At 48.7% G+C, this 16,095-nt stretch overlaps 1 protein-coding gene across 2 annotated transcripts in view; it reads right to left on the reverse strand.

Moving 5' to 3' along the window:
• Nucleotides 1-16,095, reverse strand: part of ERFL (ETS repressor factor like) — a 156,545-nt gene that overhangs the window by 68,721 nt on the left and 71,729 nt on the right. Inside the window, exon 1 of one of the 2 annotated variants that reach the window (XM_053397877.1) lies at nucleotides 7,333-7,597. The exons of the other annotated variant lie outside the window; for it this stretch is intronic. The gene's annotated coding sequence lies outside the window, so the exon portion shown is untranslated. Of the gene's footprint in view, nucleotides 1-7,332; nucleotides 7,598-16,095 lie in introns of those variants that run through there. 2 annotated transcript variants of the gene reach the window in all.

Consider the following 16,095-nt stretch of genomic DNA (forward strand, 5'->3'; position numbering starts at 1 on the left):
AGAAGACATCTTAAGGCAGCCCTGTTCAGGGAAGTTTTTAACGTGTGATATTTTACTGTATTTTTGGTTTTTATGGAAGCCGCCCAGAGTGGCTGGGGAGGCCCAGCCAGATGGGCGGGGTATAAATAATAAATTATTATTATTATTATTATTATTATTATTAATTGAAACCCTACTGCTAGTTCATACTAGTTAATGAAGGAAGCAATGACCAAAGAAGAAAGAACTGGAAGGAGGAAGGCAGCAAGCCCCTTGCTTCCTTCAACAATACTAAATTACAGTACATGTATATCAAAGCACGATCCACAGAGGTGCCTGAGATTCTCCACCATATCTGTGAGCAGCAAACAGGCTGAAATTCTCCAACTGTCAAGTCTGAAAAATAATATTCACAGAATCTTTTTTTAAAAAAACAACAACACCGTTGTCTTATAAGTTTGGGTCCAGTTCTATTTTTGAAAGCTGTTTATGTTGGAAGCGTTGGGATTCAACTCAGCTTTTAGTAAGACTGGGGTGGTTTGCAGGGATGGGAGGGAAAGTAGATAATAGAGAGGGGGAACCCCCAAGTTTCTGACCTAACTTGCCCTGACCTTCCCTCTGATACCTCTTAGAGATCCTGATCTCATTTCCTACTCCTCCCTTCCCCTCTTCATCCCACCACCAGAGATGAAACATCTTGTGCGACTCTTGAGATCAAAGACCAAGCAAGGCCCCTGACATCTCAAACTTTGTTAGACAGAACTTTTTGTAAAATAAATGAAGCTTTCTTATTTCCCCCATACTAAACGTCTCTGTATGGTTGCTTCCAAGCACAGGTGTGTACCTGTCAAGGTATATCTGTGTCAGTGCACAGTTCAGACTTCCGCTGGTGGGATGTAAACTCCACATGCTTCCCATTGTTAATCTCCAACTGTTGAGGAGCAGTGTTAGTTTAGAAAAGTATTATTAATTAATTAATTTGATTTGTATACTGCCCTTCATCTGTAGATCTCAGGGCGGCTCACAACACCAACACATTCATTCTCTTACTTGTTTAATATGTAATAATTTACCCAAATGAACCTTACTTATAGATTGAAGGGTTACAACACCTCCAAGATAACCAAATTATGAACGCTGTAGGTGAGGGACGGGCTGTTGCTTATATTCACAAATGATGCCTTCAGCCCCTGAGGACATTTACCTAAAAGTAAGGCTTTTCAAGGGACCCGGGTGGCGCTGTGGGTTAAACCACTGAGACTAGGGCTTGCCAATCAGAAGGTTGGTGGTTCGATCCCTGCGACGGGGTGAGCTCCCGTTGCTCGGTCCCTGCTCCTGCCAACCTAGCAGTTCCAAAGCACGTCAAAGTGCAAGTAGATAAATAGGTACCGCTCTGGCGGGAAGGTAAACGGCGTTTCCGTGCGCTGATCTGGTTCGCCAGAAGTGGCTTAGTCATGCTAGCCACATGACCCAGAAGCTGTATGCTGGCTCCCTCGTCCAGTAAAGCGAAATGAGTGCCACAACCCCAGAGTCGGTCACGACTGGACCTAATGGTCAGGGGTCCCTTTACCTTTTAAGGCTATATTCCCATGCACACATCGCTCCATTGCATTGGACCCAAAAGGTGACTTATTTACGAAGTAAATGTGCACAGGAACATCTAATGATGCGGACTATAGTCCATGAAAAATAAATGCGTCAATATTTAAGATGCCACAAGACTCCTTGTTGCTGAAAACTGGGGGAGGGGGAGGAGGGATAGCGATCTGTGCTCAGGTCCTGCTAGACGGTTTCCCACGGTTGGGGGGGCACCTGGTTGGCCACTGTGAGAACAGGGTGCTGGGCTAGATGTGCCATTGGCCTCATCCAGCAGGCTCTCCTCTTTTTTTGTTCTTAAAGTAGGTGGGAATGTGTAATAAGACGAACCCAGAAATGACATCCTATAAAACGCGAGACTTTTAATCTCAGGGTCGTGGGGTTCGAGCCCCACATTGGGCAAAACATTTCTGCTGTGCAGGGATGACCCGCATGGTCCCTTCCAACTCTACCATTCTATGATAAAAGAGGATTGTAGCTAACATTCATCCTACTCAGAGTAGACCCATCCAAATTGTCCTTTGTTTCAAAAAGCTTTCCTCTGAGCAGGACTAACCCTTGATATGATCCAGACATAGAAACCTGTCATGGTTCAGGGGAGTTCAGAAGTCAGAACCATTTTTATAAGTTTCAAGTCCATCCTGTCTCTGAATTTCAAAGAGCGCTGATGGCAACACATTTACATCAAAGTATTCTGTAAGGGAAATTGCTATCATGCCCATTTTGCAGAGAGCAAACTGTAGCTGAAGGTTGAACTGCTCAGTGCCACCCAAGGGCTCCATTGCTGAGCTAGGAGACAGCGCTCAACTTGATTCCCAAACGCTGGACCTAAGCTCTGGAAGCAGTTCAGTAAAGGCAAGAAAACGCTACTTGCAATGTCTTCAGAGCCTTTCCCTCACAATTAACCACAATCACACCCTGCACATCAACGAATTAATTCAACACAGCTGAAAGGCACAAGTAATAATAATAATTTATTATTTGTACCCCGCCCATCTGGCTGGGCTTCCCCAGCCACTCTGGGCGGCTTCCAACAAAGATTAAAAATACATTAAAATGTCACACATTAAAAACTTCCCTGAACAGGGCTGCCTTCTGTTGTCTTCTAAATGTGAGGTAGTTGTATATCTCTTTGACATCTGATGGGAGAGCGTTCAACAGGGCGGGTGCCACTACCAAAAAGGCCCTCTGCCTGGTTCCCTGTCGCTTTGCTTCTTGCAGTGAGGGAACCGCCAGAAGGCCCTCGGTGCTGGACCTCAGTGTCCAGGCAGAACGATGGGGGTGGAGACGCTCCTTCAGGTATACTGGGCCAAGGCTGTTTAGGGCTTTAAAGGTCCAGACCAACACTTTGAATTGTGCTCGGAAACATACTGGGAGCCAATGTAGGTCTTTCAGGACCAGTGTTATATGGTCTCGGCGGCTGCCCCCAGTCACCAGTCTAGCTTCCGCATTCTGGATTAGTTAGTGGCTAACAGTTAGTTAGTGGGTAACAATTACCCTACCCTACCCATGGCCACTTAAACAGCCATTTTAAATACCAAAATGCATTACACCGCTTTTCTAGGACAGACAGGGTTGAAGGTGCACCTGCAGCAGCAGAAGGTGGCATGGTCCTGAGGTGGGGAAGAAAGAGGGCTATACCGCTTCAAGAATGCATAGGTGGATGGGAGTGGGGTGGGGTGGGGGGACGGGACACACCCCTCTGGCTGCTCCCCTACATTTAGACTTAAGCCTGAGGGCAAATTCTGTCATGTTACTGCTCTGTGTAAGCTGCTCTGGGAACCTTGTGAGGGTAGCTGAAAAGCAGGTAAAAAAAATGGAAACATAAATAAATGCTTAAAAAAATTATTCAGGCACTTGCACAGACAAAGAGGCTGAGGCTATGACCTTTCTGTCTTGTGCTGGACTGAGGTATGCCTCCCCACTACCACCTTCAACATTTTTTTTTTTGCAACCCACCACACCACCTGTTGTCTGAAGTGGGTCAGCCTAATTGCCACTCACTGGATTCTGCTGCACTTCTAAGAGGGCTCTGGCTTTGGTGAGTCTCCCAGGGATGGTCATTCCAAAATTGATGGGCGGCCAGCCAGCCAAGGAGAAGGCCTCTTTGGGTGCCTTTGATGCCTTAACATTATTAGAGGGTCAAAGAGTTTGGCTTCCAGGCTTCCTGGAGCCTCGGCACCGCTCTCTTCCAAAAACCAATCTGCACTGAAGCCAGTCTGACACGCTAGCCTTTCTAGGGCAACGCTAACTGTAACGTGTGGACAAGGGGACAGATATCTTCATGACAAGCCCACCAATTAATACTACATCTTTCTTTCTCCTCCCCCCCCCCCCTAGAGATAATTTAAGCACTTTGGGTATATTGCATGTATAGTCTGCATAACGAATGGCTTACAGAGCTTTCCCCGGGGTTTTTAAAAGGAGCTAGGTTATATCAAAGGCAATGAAAAAAACCTGAATTACCGTCTGCCCACCAGCGTTTACAGGAGTGGCATTGAACGTTGGTTCTATGTCTCCCTTCCTTCTTCCCTCTCGGTTAGAATAGGCATGGAACCTGATGGCAAAACGCGTGAGGACTAGTGGAATGATTAACTCACATTCGGTGGAAGGTAGCAGAACTTTAGACAACAATTATAGCTTTAGCCCTGAATGAGAAGGATTGGGGGGGGGGGCTTGTATAGAATTAATCCACAGGGGGATGGTGTGCCTGTGTGAAAGGAGAGACAGATAGAGAGGTGGGAGTCTAAGCTGATTCGCAAAATCCTCTCTTCGTGTCTAAAACCACGAGTATTTCACGACCTCAGCATTCTGCGATCTGGTGATCCACTCACCACGCCGCTAAGAAGTCGAGACAGTTTGGTTCCAGTCATTTCAGTGAGGATTGTCCGGCTGCAGATCCAACCCATTAACTGGCGGATGGATCTGGCCGTGTAAGAAGAGGACGCAGATATCCACACTTTGAGGGGTGCACACGTGTACGTGTGAGCCACCGCAGCCCTTATATTCATCCCCATGTTTGTCCGTGCGGTTCCCCGCCACCGCCGCCGCCACCATCCCAGGGTCCAGCGAGCAGAGGAATGCTATTTTGTGTTTACTCGGAAGTAAAACCCTGCTGATTTCAAGCTAGTGTGCTTTAGGATTTGCAGCCCTAGATTGTAAGCTCTTTGGGACGGAGACCTCTCGCTCGCTGTCCCCTATTGCGCGATGTAGATTTTCTGCGATTGTTATTCGGAAACTGTGCCACATATCTCGCTACATCTAACCTTCCCTAAGAGATATTTCCGTTACACACACTCAAGCGCACATTTCAAGAAGGGTCAGCTCCATTGGGGGGGGGGAATAAGTTCGGGGTCTCCCCCCCCAGCGCTTGAGTCAAGCAGCCCCCCCCCCTGCCAAGCACTGGAAATTCGCTTCTCCTCAGCCAGTGTTCAATTTCTAAAACGAGAGGTCCCGGGTTCAAGACCCCTAACCTACTGAACTCCTTTTCTTCTGATGCGTATTTGCTTAACGCGCAAGCTCGAGATGGAAGAAGTTTCGCCAAGTTAAACTCAAGTCCTCCACATCCAGCCAACGCTCGCTCGCCTTTTGGGGATGAGGGTGGATAGTATTTGTGGAAGCCACATCACACACGCTTGGTAATGTGAAAGGTGGAGAAGCATTTCTCCTGGACCTCAGGTGGCCGCCTCCTTCTCATACCATCCTGCCAGCCAACCTCATGACATTATTGGTAGGGAAAAAATAATCACAGCTGAAGGTGAGGCACCCATGATTTGCGGTGTCGGCGGCAGCCAGACTTGGCAATTTATAGGTCAGGCTTAAGGAACTAGTGGCTGAAAGGCAAGTGGGGTCATGATGACCCCAGAAACTTCGGTGTGATCTCAGTGATCTTCCACCAGCCCAGCTGCTTGTCTCTGCATTTCCGGGGAACCACTTCCCCAAATGCCCGGGTCCCTGAACTCCCTCCAGTTCCATACGCCTCTGGTTTCACCCCACACGCAGCCCAATAATATGCATAGATGGAGTTTCGCGGGCCTATGCCCCACAGCCACACTCTTGGATCCGTGGGGAAGGGAGAGGAAGAGCTTTCACTCCTGAGATCTTCAGATGCAACCTCTGCTCCAAAGGAGAGAGTTCTACTCTTCCACCTTTTACATAAGACGACGATTACTACTACTACTACTACTACTACTACTCTACTACTACTAATAATAATAATCTTGAGCAAAAGTATTGTTTCGCTCTTGGAACTTCGAGTTCCAAATTCCAGGACACACACAACCCCCAAATACTACTTAGCATTTATACAGGGCGCTTGCAGCGCAAGTCTCTGCATGTTTACTCAGAAGGAAGCGCCTCTACATTCAAAGGGACTTGCTCCCAAAAAGGTGTAAGCACACGATTGCAGCCTTAGGCTGCAAACTTATGCTGACGCACTTACCTGGGAGTAAATCCCACTGAATTCAATAGGGCTTTCTGCTGGAACACGACTGCCCCATTAGGGTTTCGCATACGTTACCTCAGTGATCTTCACAACGGCCCTGTAAGGTAGGTAGTTCAGTGTTTATTACCTTGGATGGCGGGGGTGGAGGCTAAGAATGAGCGACTTACACCTGGCCACTTAGTGCTCACACGGCAGTGGAGAAATTTGCACCTGGGACTTGCTGGTTTCCAACGCCTGGGGAACGCAGTTCCCTGTTATTATCACCCAATCTGCAGAATTTTGTTGTGTGTGTGAGAGAGGGATGTGTTGGGGGGGTTGAGTTTCAGCAAGAACGGTTTGCCTAAGGCCATTCATTGACTTCGAGGCTGAGGTGGAATTGCAATCGGGGACCTGGGCGGCTCACAGCTCAGTCTCTTAACCACTACATTGCACGGGCTGCACGGTCTCCTCTTTCCAAAGATTCCCTGTGGGGGTCTTCTTCCCTGATCTCCTGCCCTCTTCCATGTCCCCCGGGGTGGGGGAGAGGGGGGTTCGGCCAGCCCTTCTCCCCCATCCTCCGCCAGCCCCCCACCCCACCCTGGTCGGCCCAGCTGCCCCGAGGCTCCCGCTCCTGCCCTCCCAGAGGGGCGCGTGTTTGCCATGCCAGGCGCGTCCGCAGCCCGGCCGGCTCTCAGGCGCAGGGAGGCAGTTTAGCGCTGATGGATACACACACTTGTCTCTTAATCTCCGGAGCCTCTGATCAATACGCTATTTCCCTTTGTTGCCAGAAATTTCGATCCCCTGCCCTGGAATTAGGTTCCCTGCCTTAATCTAAACGGAAACCGGCTTCCAGTTAGCTGGGGAGCGAGGAGGGGAGGGTGGAGAGGGGAAAAGGGGAGGGTGAGTGAGCGAGAGGAGAATGGGAAAGGACAGGGAGAGAGAGAGAGAGAGAGAGAGAGAGAGAGAGAGATGGGAGGGGAGAGGAGAGAGAGAGAGAGAGGAAGAAGGGAAGAGAGAAGAAGCAAGAAGGAGGGGAGGGTCGGAGCACGAAAGGGTGTGAGAAAGAAAAACGAGTTGGGAGAGGAAGGATTGGGTGAAGGGTGTGTAAGTAGGGAAGGAAAGAAAGAAGAAAGGAAGGGAAGAAGGAGAGGGATAGATGGACAGATATCACAGACCTCATTTCCTCCACTTTTAGAAGTGGGACCATAACTCCCTGCCATATAAGAGCCCCCCCCAGCTCCCAGCTCCCCATAGAAGCACCCACAATGGCTTAACTTCCCCCGCTCTCCTCAGCCCACTTTCCCAAGAAACTTTCCCAAGAATTTGTTACTCACTGTTCTCTCCCGTCACCATTCAGGCAGTCTCCAAGTTGAAGTTCTTTGGGAGGTTGGCTTGGCTGCGAGGGGGCGCGCCGGGGAATTGAGGTGGTGAGGGGTTTGGGGGGGTTGTTGTTTTTTGCCCGGGGTGGGGGAGATTTGCTTCTTGAAAATGAAATCAGAATAGTTAGCTTTTTCTGGAGAGGGTGAATCAAGAGTTTTGGAGGGGGGTTGGGGGGGAAAGAGACAAAAGTGTGTAGAGGAAGGAAGGAAGGAGAGAGAGAAAGAAAGAAGAGGAAAGGGAAGAAGATCGCTTTTTGGAAGGAGGGAAGGAGCCTGGCAGGGAGAGGAGAGGCGAGACGGGGAAAAGAAAAGGGGGGAAAAGAGAGCGAGAGAGAGAGAGAGCGTGGGTTGTGGGATGAAGAGAAGGAATTGAAGAGACAGGAGGAGGTGAAGCCTCTATGTGTGTGACTGAGAAGCAGAGGAAGCCAAGGGATGAATCAGAAAGTGGCGAGGTGTGTCGGGAGAAGGGAGGAAGGAGGAAGGGAGAAATGGAGGGTGGCCGAGGAATGGAAAGAAGGGAGCAGGCGGGCGAGAGGGAAGGTGGCTGTGCGATCGGGGAAACTGCGAAGTGTCTCGCTGGCGGTGTGTTGCTGCTGCTGCTGCTGCTGCTGCTGCTGGTGTGTCTCTTACAAACGCGTCTTTCCCCGTCGATAGCAGGGGAGGGAGAGAGAGAGCCGAGGCAGAAGCGAGGGGGAAAATATATGTAGGCTACGCCAGTGCTTCGGATCGATGGAATATAATTTTCCTCAAACTCGGAAAATAAAGTTCATAGCTGATCAAATTTGAAAACAGATGTCGAATCGCGACTCTAAATAAGATTCGATCCTTCTGAATGGACTGTGGATAATATTTGGCCGGGCACTTGATGAAAATGACTGATTTCATTTAGACAGAGAGAGGGGCTGGGAGCCACCAACCTGTTTGCAGAAAATGGGATTTGTGTGTGTGCGTGTGTGCGTGTGTGTGTGTATCAACCCCCCCCCCTTTTCCAATTCTGACCCCCCTCTCCCTCTCCTCCTTTTCCCTCAAATTTTGATGGATGGCTTTAGGGACCTGAGCATGCGCCCCTTCCTCCAGAGGGGAGTTGTGTTAGAAAAGTCCCAGTTGAGACACAGGCAGATTTGTGTAGCCTTTTGTAGGCGCTTTAGTCCCGTCCCCCCCAGGCCTCAGCACTTCCCCACACCCCCCAGAATTGGGCGGCTGGGGGTGTTTGAGGGGTCCTCTGTTTCCATCAAGAAATGGCACAAGCCTCTCTCTCTCTCTCTTTTACACACACACACACGATATTTAAACACAGCACTGTCAGTGACACCGAGTCACCAAAGCCCTTGGAGACAGAAAGTTCCCAAATGGTAGCAGAGCTGAAGCCTGACATCTGTATTTAATACCTAAGCTTTCCTGAAGCGATGCTGCATAAAAGTGCTCCTGAGCATGTGCAGAGTGCCTCCCCCCCCACCCTGAGACCACAGCTTGTTTCTTAAGAAGCAGGCCTTCCTGGCTTGGCTTTGAGTCAGATTTCAACCCCACACTCTCTGTGTCTTTTTCTTTTCTTTTCTTTTCTTTTCTTTAAGAAATGAAGCCTCCCCCCCCTCTCCTTTAAGAGCCCAATCCCATGCCTGTTTACTTGGAAGTCCCACTGGGTTCAATAGCGATGACTTCTTCAGGAAATGGAGCACGTGCCTGCAAACCTATGCCCACCTAACCAGGGAGCAAAAGCCCCATGGAGCTCAATGGGATTGACCTCTGGGGCAGCGCTGCTGCAGAAGTTAGGATGGAGAATTTGGCCCAGTCCCTCTGCTCGCCTCCACGGCGTATGTGCAGGAAGCTCTTTCCAAGTGTCTCTTGGACACCAAGACCCAATATATTTAACCTCCCTCTTTTAAACTGGGAAGGTTCCCTCAGTGAGGCGCTGTGTGTATGTGTACGTGTGTGTGTACACGCGCGCACGTTGTGGCACACGTCCCACCTCAGCACCAACAAGCAGCAATACACACTCTCACAATACAAATAGTCTAGAGTAGTAGGTTCTCTCTCTCTCCTTTTTTCCCCTTCTCTTTTTTTTTGCACTCCCTGCTTGCAATAACAATTAAATATCGACCGCTTTCCCACTCCAGAGGGTGCTGGAGAAACTGCCAACTGCACCCAAGGTATTTTCTCTCGCGCTGTGCGCCTATATATATATATATATACACACACACACAAACACACACACACCTCCTTTCCTTTTTTTAAAGACCTGGGCTTGGCTAAATTGGTGGGAATCTAAGGGAGGAAGGCTGAGGGGAAATTTATGTGCAAAAGCTTTCCAAGATAGCAAAGCAAGCGTCAAATGTGTGTGTGAGTGAGGGGGGTTGGGGGGGAGGAAAAGAAGAAGAAGAAAATCCTTCGCAGGGGATAGAGAGGGTGGAGGAGAAACAAAAGAGTAACCGTCCCATAGGCAGAAGGTTCGAGTCTTTGGGTGAGGAAGGAGCCGTGAGGGGACCATAGAAGGAAAGGAAGGAAGGAAGGAGGTGGCGGGAAAAGAAAGTCGAGAAAAGTCCAATTAAAGTCTAGTTAAGCCCTCAGAGCGCGTGGGCAGGCGCGAGCGCGGGAAAGTGAGTCTGCGCGCGAGGGAGAGGGAGAGCGCGCTAGGGAGGAAGCCGGAGGAGGAGGTGGTGGTGGTGGCGGCTGGGAGGGGGTCGCGCGTGTGAGAGGGAAATTGCGCGGGAAAAGCGTCCGCGCCAGAGAAAGGGACGTGGCTGTGGAGCAATGTTCGTGTGTGTGAGAGAGAGAGGCGTGCGTTAACGTCTGAGGGCACGCCGCCGTGTGAGAGAAACACGAACGGATGCGCGAGCGCCCGCCGCGCTAGTGTGAGAGAGTTTTGTGGCGATGCCCGTCGGAGAAAGCATAGGGACCGTTTTTAAGAGGCGTGTGTGGTACATAGCTGTCAACGTTTCCCCTTTTTTAAGGGAAAATCCCTTGTTCCGAATAGGATTCCTCGCAAGAAAAGGGAAAAGTTGACAGCTATGGTGTGGTAGTATTAAGAGAGGACGCCGTGTGAGGAAAATTCGTCGGTGACAGGACACGTGTGTGTGTGTGTGTGTGTGTATTTGCGCGCACGCGCACCAGAGGACGTGTGTGTGTGTGTGTGTGTGTGTGTGTGTGTTGAGAGAGAGAGAGAGAGAGAGAGAGAGAGAGAGAGAGAGAGAGAGAGGAACTGTTAGAGAGGTTAGGTATGAGGAAAAGTTTCCGTCAGAGGGTGTGTGGGTGTGCGCCAGGGGGGAACGTCCGTTTGAGAGGAGTGTGTTAGAAGTGTGCCAGAGGCGGAGGGATGCCATATATGTGAGAGGGGGGAAATCGCGCGTGTGTAAATAGGTGAGAGTGAGTGAAGAAGGCGTCCTGAGGGGAAAGGAGCGTGTTGGGGGAAGATACTGAAGCCAGCCGGGCTGGTGGTGTGAGGGGAAAAGGCCTCTCCAAGGGCCGCGCTGCGCGTGCAAGAAGCCCAAGCTGTGGCGCCTGCCAGAGGAAAGGGCGGGAGGGTCGCGACCGGTGCGCAGCTGAGAAAGTATTGTGTGAGGGAAACTGCGCGCGCGTGTAAGAGATGGGGGCAGTACGGGAGGCAATAAATATGTGCGGGGGCAAAGGACGTGTGAATGGAAGATCGCGCGAGCGTGTGTGTAAGAGGGAGCCAGGGTGAAAATGTTTGAGGGCAGGTGGATAGGGAAGACTGCATAAGTTCTACCACTGTTGGTGTGTGTTGTGTAGGTACACACACTCAGCTAGGGTTTACACACACACACACACACACACACACACAGAGAGAGAGAGAGAGAGAGAGAGAGTGTGTGTGTGTATGTTGGCTGATTCATAGGTTTTCTTTACCAAGCCACAAACCGCCTTAATAAACAAAAAAAGCCTTCTCTCTCTCTCTCTCTCTCTCACACACACACACAACAGCTGAACTGGGGCGGTGGAGAAGGTTGGATGTGTGTGTGAGAAGCAACACCAACACACACACACACGATTCATTTTGGATCTGGGTTATTGTGCTGAAGTTCCCTGATTTGCGTGTGTGCAGGGGATGGTTTGTGTGTTTCAAGAAAGATCTTTCCTTCTCCAGGGCGATCTGTTTGGGGTGGGGGGTTCAGGAAGATCTCGCCCCCCCTTTCCACCCGGGGAGACTGCAGAGGGTGGTGGGGAACGGAGTCCGTGTGTGTGTTTTTGTATCTGTCTGGTCTCCTGGAATTATGAAAAATACCCACCATCGACACTGGACTTCAACTTCGATTAAGGCAGATAGGACATGACAGGCTCCGATCAATAGCAGGCCCGTCCTATAAAGTGTCAAGTAATGAATCAATTTCGACTAAATTTTCCATTTTTCAGGGGCCGTTCCGAGAGAGAAGAATATCCTCTTTTGTAAAGATATTATTATCGATTTCGGCGGCAATTTGACATCAGGGGTAGTTAATTCCACTCAGAATAAAATTGAAAACACTTGAGAGAGAAAAGAGAGAGAGAGAGAGAGACAAAGGAAGAGAAGGCGGGAGGGAAGGGGGGATAACCATGGGGAGAAAGGCTAGAAGGAGGAAAGGAGAGAGAGAAAGGAGAGAGGTGGACATTGGGATGAGTGGCGAGATAGACAGGCAGAGTGGAGGAAAAGAAAGGAAGGAAGGATGAGAGGAATAAAAGATGCTGCATAACGTGGATGGATATGGATGGATGGGCAGACCAGCTGAATTTGGGGGATAAGAGAAAGAAAGAAAGAAAGAAAGAAAGAAAGAAAGAAAGAAAGAAAGACTGATGGTTTTGGTGAATACTATATAGTCTATACCTATAGGGTGGGCTGAAAGAAGGATGGAATGGTAGGATAGAAACACTGAATATCGGATGAATGAAAGGATGGACTACATGGGAAAAGAAGGGTAACAATGAAAGCAATTGATGAGATGTTTCAGAGGCTGCTAAAAGCATAAGGGGTCAAGGGCTTTGGAATGGGAGAAAGTGTGTCAACAACTAGGACAGAGGAGCGGCAACTAGTAACGAGTATTTTTCTATTTCATTATTATTTATCAAATTTCTTACCCACCCTTCACCATGAGGACTCAGGGTGGTTTGCAACAATTTAAGAATACAGCACTGAAAACTGTTAAAAGAGATTATAATCAGGAGAATAGGGTGGGTCCTAAAAAAGAAGAAAGCAGAATAAAGAGGTGTGTAGGGAGGTAATTCTGCGCCGTTACCAATATCTCCTGCCAACTCTGAAAGAGTCATCTCCCTCACAGATTCATCTCTAGAAGCCCTCCCCGAAAACATCTGGCAATGGCCCAGTTCTTGTTTCTTTTGTGACAGGAAGTGTATCCAAAGCTGGTGGAGGGGAATGGGTGGCCGCCAGATGCTACTGGACTACAACTCCCATCAGCCCCAGCCAGTGTGGTCATTGGCCAGGGATTCTGGGAGTTGTAGTCCAGCAACATGGGGAAGGTGACAGGTTCCCCATCTCTGATCCAGAGGTGTTGACAAAGGCCACCAGAAACCAAGACAAGCATTTGGTGGTGGGAGCATTTGTGTGAATGCTCTTTCAGAACTCTACAGATGTTGGGATCTCTCTGAATGGTGCACTGAGAGATAAGAGGTAGTGAATTGACCACAGGTCTGCCATGCTTCAGAGCATGCAGGATCAGAGTTATTAGTCCCATCACCACCACACTTTTGAAATCTGACTCCATCCAGAGACTTGGCCAAGCACCACCTATGGTAGGGCAGATGTGGGAGCAATGTTCCATGCCTACCCTATCCTGGAGGGGAGGAGGTTACTACCCCATGCTTTTCCAAAGCCCAGCTCACCTTCCCCTTATTTCTCTCAATACATTTCCTGCCTACCATTCCCTTTGCATGAAGAAAGGATGGGGAATCTGTGAACCTCCTCCAGTTATTGCTGAACCACAACTCCCAACAGCCTTGGCAAGCATGGCCAGTGATCAGGGAAGATTGGAGCTGCAACATCTGGAGGGCCACTGTTTTCTCACCCCAGCATAAACACTGGATGAAATAAATGTGAGTGGTGTGTGTGTGCATGCCTCAGGCTGGAAAAGGAAGAAACAAGGGACTTAATTCAACAAGGGAGAATTCAACATTTCTCTTCAAGGATCCTTTGGGGGGAAACAGAAAGGAAGGCGGGAGTGTGAGAATGTGAAATCCAGCTGCATAGCAGAACTGTTTGTGGGCTGCCTCTGACTCTTCCTAAACAAGCATTAGTAGTATCCATGTTGGGAAAAGTTAACATGAAGTGGCACTCAAGAGTGTGAAGCAGGGGTGGCCTATGTTGTACCCTCCAGATCATCTCCTACCATCCTCAATATTCAGGGATGATAGGATTTGTAGTCCTGAACACCCGTAGGGCACCTTGTTGGACCCCCTTGGCATGAATGTGCGAGGCAGAGATTTATGCAGGAATTTGTGACGGATGGGATGTGAACATGGCCTTGATGGGTGAACACAGTTGATTTGGCACAATGTGTGTTGAAATGGAAAAGGATGAGATTCAGAGTTTGTACACTATAACGTTCACCATGCTCTACCCCAATGAGATGGGGTGGTAGAGCACACTGGTTATAAAGAGGTCTAGTAAACAGCATTTATCATGATGTGCTTCTGCCTGTTAAAAGTGATTTGTGCATAGAGTAAGATATATAGATGGACAGATTTAAAAACAATAACACCTAACTATGCGAAAGAGTACATTTACACAGGACTTTGTTCTGTGCACAATACATAGGAGCTGCAAAAATGTGCATTTGTATAGAAAGTGTGCAGTATAAATGGGGAAATATGGGAGTGACTATAAGAGCCCATACATGAGAAAGTGCGCACAGAATGGAATGTGCATATGAACATGCAATGTTGTGGAAATATTGTGGTGGATGTGATTAATGGTATGAGTATATTTGTTATCAAAGCTCTGAGTGTGTGTTCAGGCGCTGATGTCTATCTGCCGGGTACTTACCTATCCCTACGAAGGACAGCTTGTGCAGGACGTAAGTGTAAGCACGGACACAACAAAGTGTTGCTATTGAATATCGCCTCTGGTCTTATATGAGAGAGAGAGAGAATACAAAGAGTGTGCATGCAGGAGTGTGCACACACAGACAAGAGTGGGTTGTTGTCGTTTGGTGGCTTTGTCCATAGGGATCATTGTAAGAATTCTCTCTGGATCTACTCACAGCTAGCCAGGCGTGCAATAGGAAACCTCCCCATTTATCACAGGGACAAGTCATGCTACATAAGCTTTCCCCAGCCACAATGTGGGAGGAAGGCTATTTAACCCCACTGGGGGGGGCATGATGCATCTGGTCACACACACACACACACACACACACACACACACACACCCCGGGTGTTCAAGAACAGAAACACATAGCTGCTAGGGCAACCCCTTGCTCACACAGCTATAGGGTTATGACTGCTGCTTGATGTTCTGCTCACCTTAAGAGTAGGAGATCCCACTTATACTATGGCCATGCCCAACACTGGCGGAGAGGGCTATCAATGGCTACTGGCCACAGCTGGAGGCAGAACTTAGTTGGAAACTATTCCAAACCCAGGAGGCCCCCGGAAGAAACTTTAGCCCACATCACTTAAAAAATCGGGTCTAGCAGATCCAATCTGAGACTCAAAATTGATTAATTTTGTTGTTGCATATATTTTAACAATCACAAGGGGTTTTTTTTTGAGTCGGTAGCACAGATGCTGTAAACAACCCCACTGAAAAAGATAACAGTGGTTACCCCAGACCTCATTGCTGGTCATGAAGGTGTCCCCATAACAGTCCAAGCTTCAGGGCCCCCCAAATGTAGGTCCACCACATCTGACATCAGCACATCTTCTGCATACAGAAGGTGCCAAGTTCCACCTCTGGCATTCCCAGGAAGTACCGTATTTTTCGCTCTATAAGATGCACCAGACCACAAGACGCACCTAGTTTTTGGAGGAGGAAAACAAGAAAAAAAAGATTCTGAATCTCAGAAGCCAGAACAGCAAGAGGGATCGCTGCGCAGTGAAAGTAGCAATCCCTCTTGCTGTTCTGGCTTCTGGGATAGCTGTGCAGCCTGCATTCGCTCCATAAGACGCACACACATTTCCCCTTACTTTTTAGGAGGGGAAAAGTGAGTCTTATAGAGCAAAAAATATGGTACTGGAAAAGATTTTCCAGAACCTTGGAGAGCTGCTGCCAGTGTACTGTGGACACAATACTAAGTTGATGGAGCATCAGTCTGAGTACGGCAGCTTCCAGTGTCTTTAGAAGGTCAGAGCAACCTCCAGCTTGAAGACCACTGAAGTAAGAGACATTGCTAACACCCTGAAGTTCTGTGTCCAGGGAGCTGTAGACATAATTCTCTATACATAGTTTTAGAAACAGCCCATTTTTCCAGGCCTATCAGAATCCTGTTGGGTTGCCTTCTGGATATGATGTAGTTGCCGGGCTTAGCTGGTGAGAGAAAAGCGTACTCCAAGTTGTGTATGCTCTGCAAACATTTTATACGTCGATTCTATGTTGAGGTAGCTCAAGTTCTGTGCAGAACAAAAACCAGGTTACAAACTTCACGAATTGACAGAATGGACACGATTTTGCATGGTTTATTCAGATTTCACCACTCAATGGGAAGGGCAAAGAGCTATGCAGAGCACTGCGGCCTCGCTTCTTGGTCAGCACCAAGATAAAACTGCTAGATTCATCAA

This window comes from Podarcis raffonei, chromosome 8 (genome assembly GCF_027172205.1).
Source record: "Podarcis raffonei isolate rPodRaf1 chromosome 8, rPodRaf1.pri, whole genome shotgun sequence".
Taxonomy (NCBI): Eukaryota; Metazoa; Chordata; class Lepidosauria; order Squamata; family Lacertidae; genus Podarcis; species Podarcis raffonei.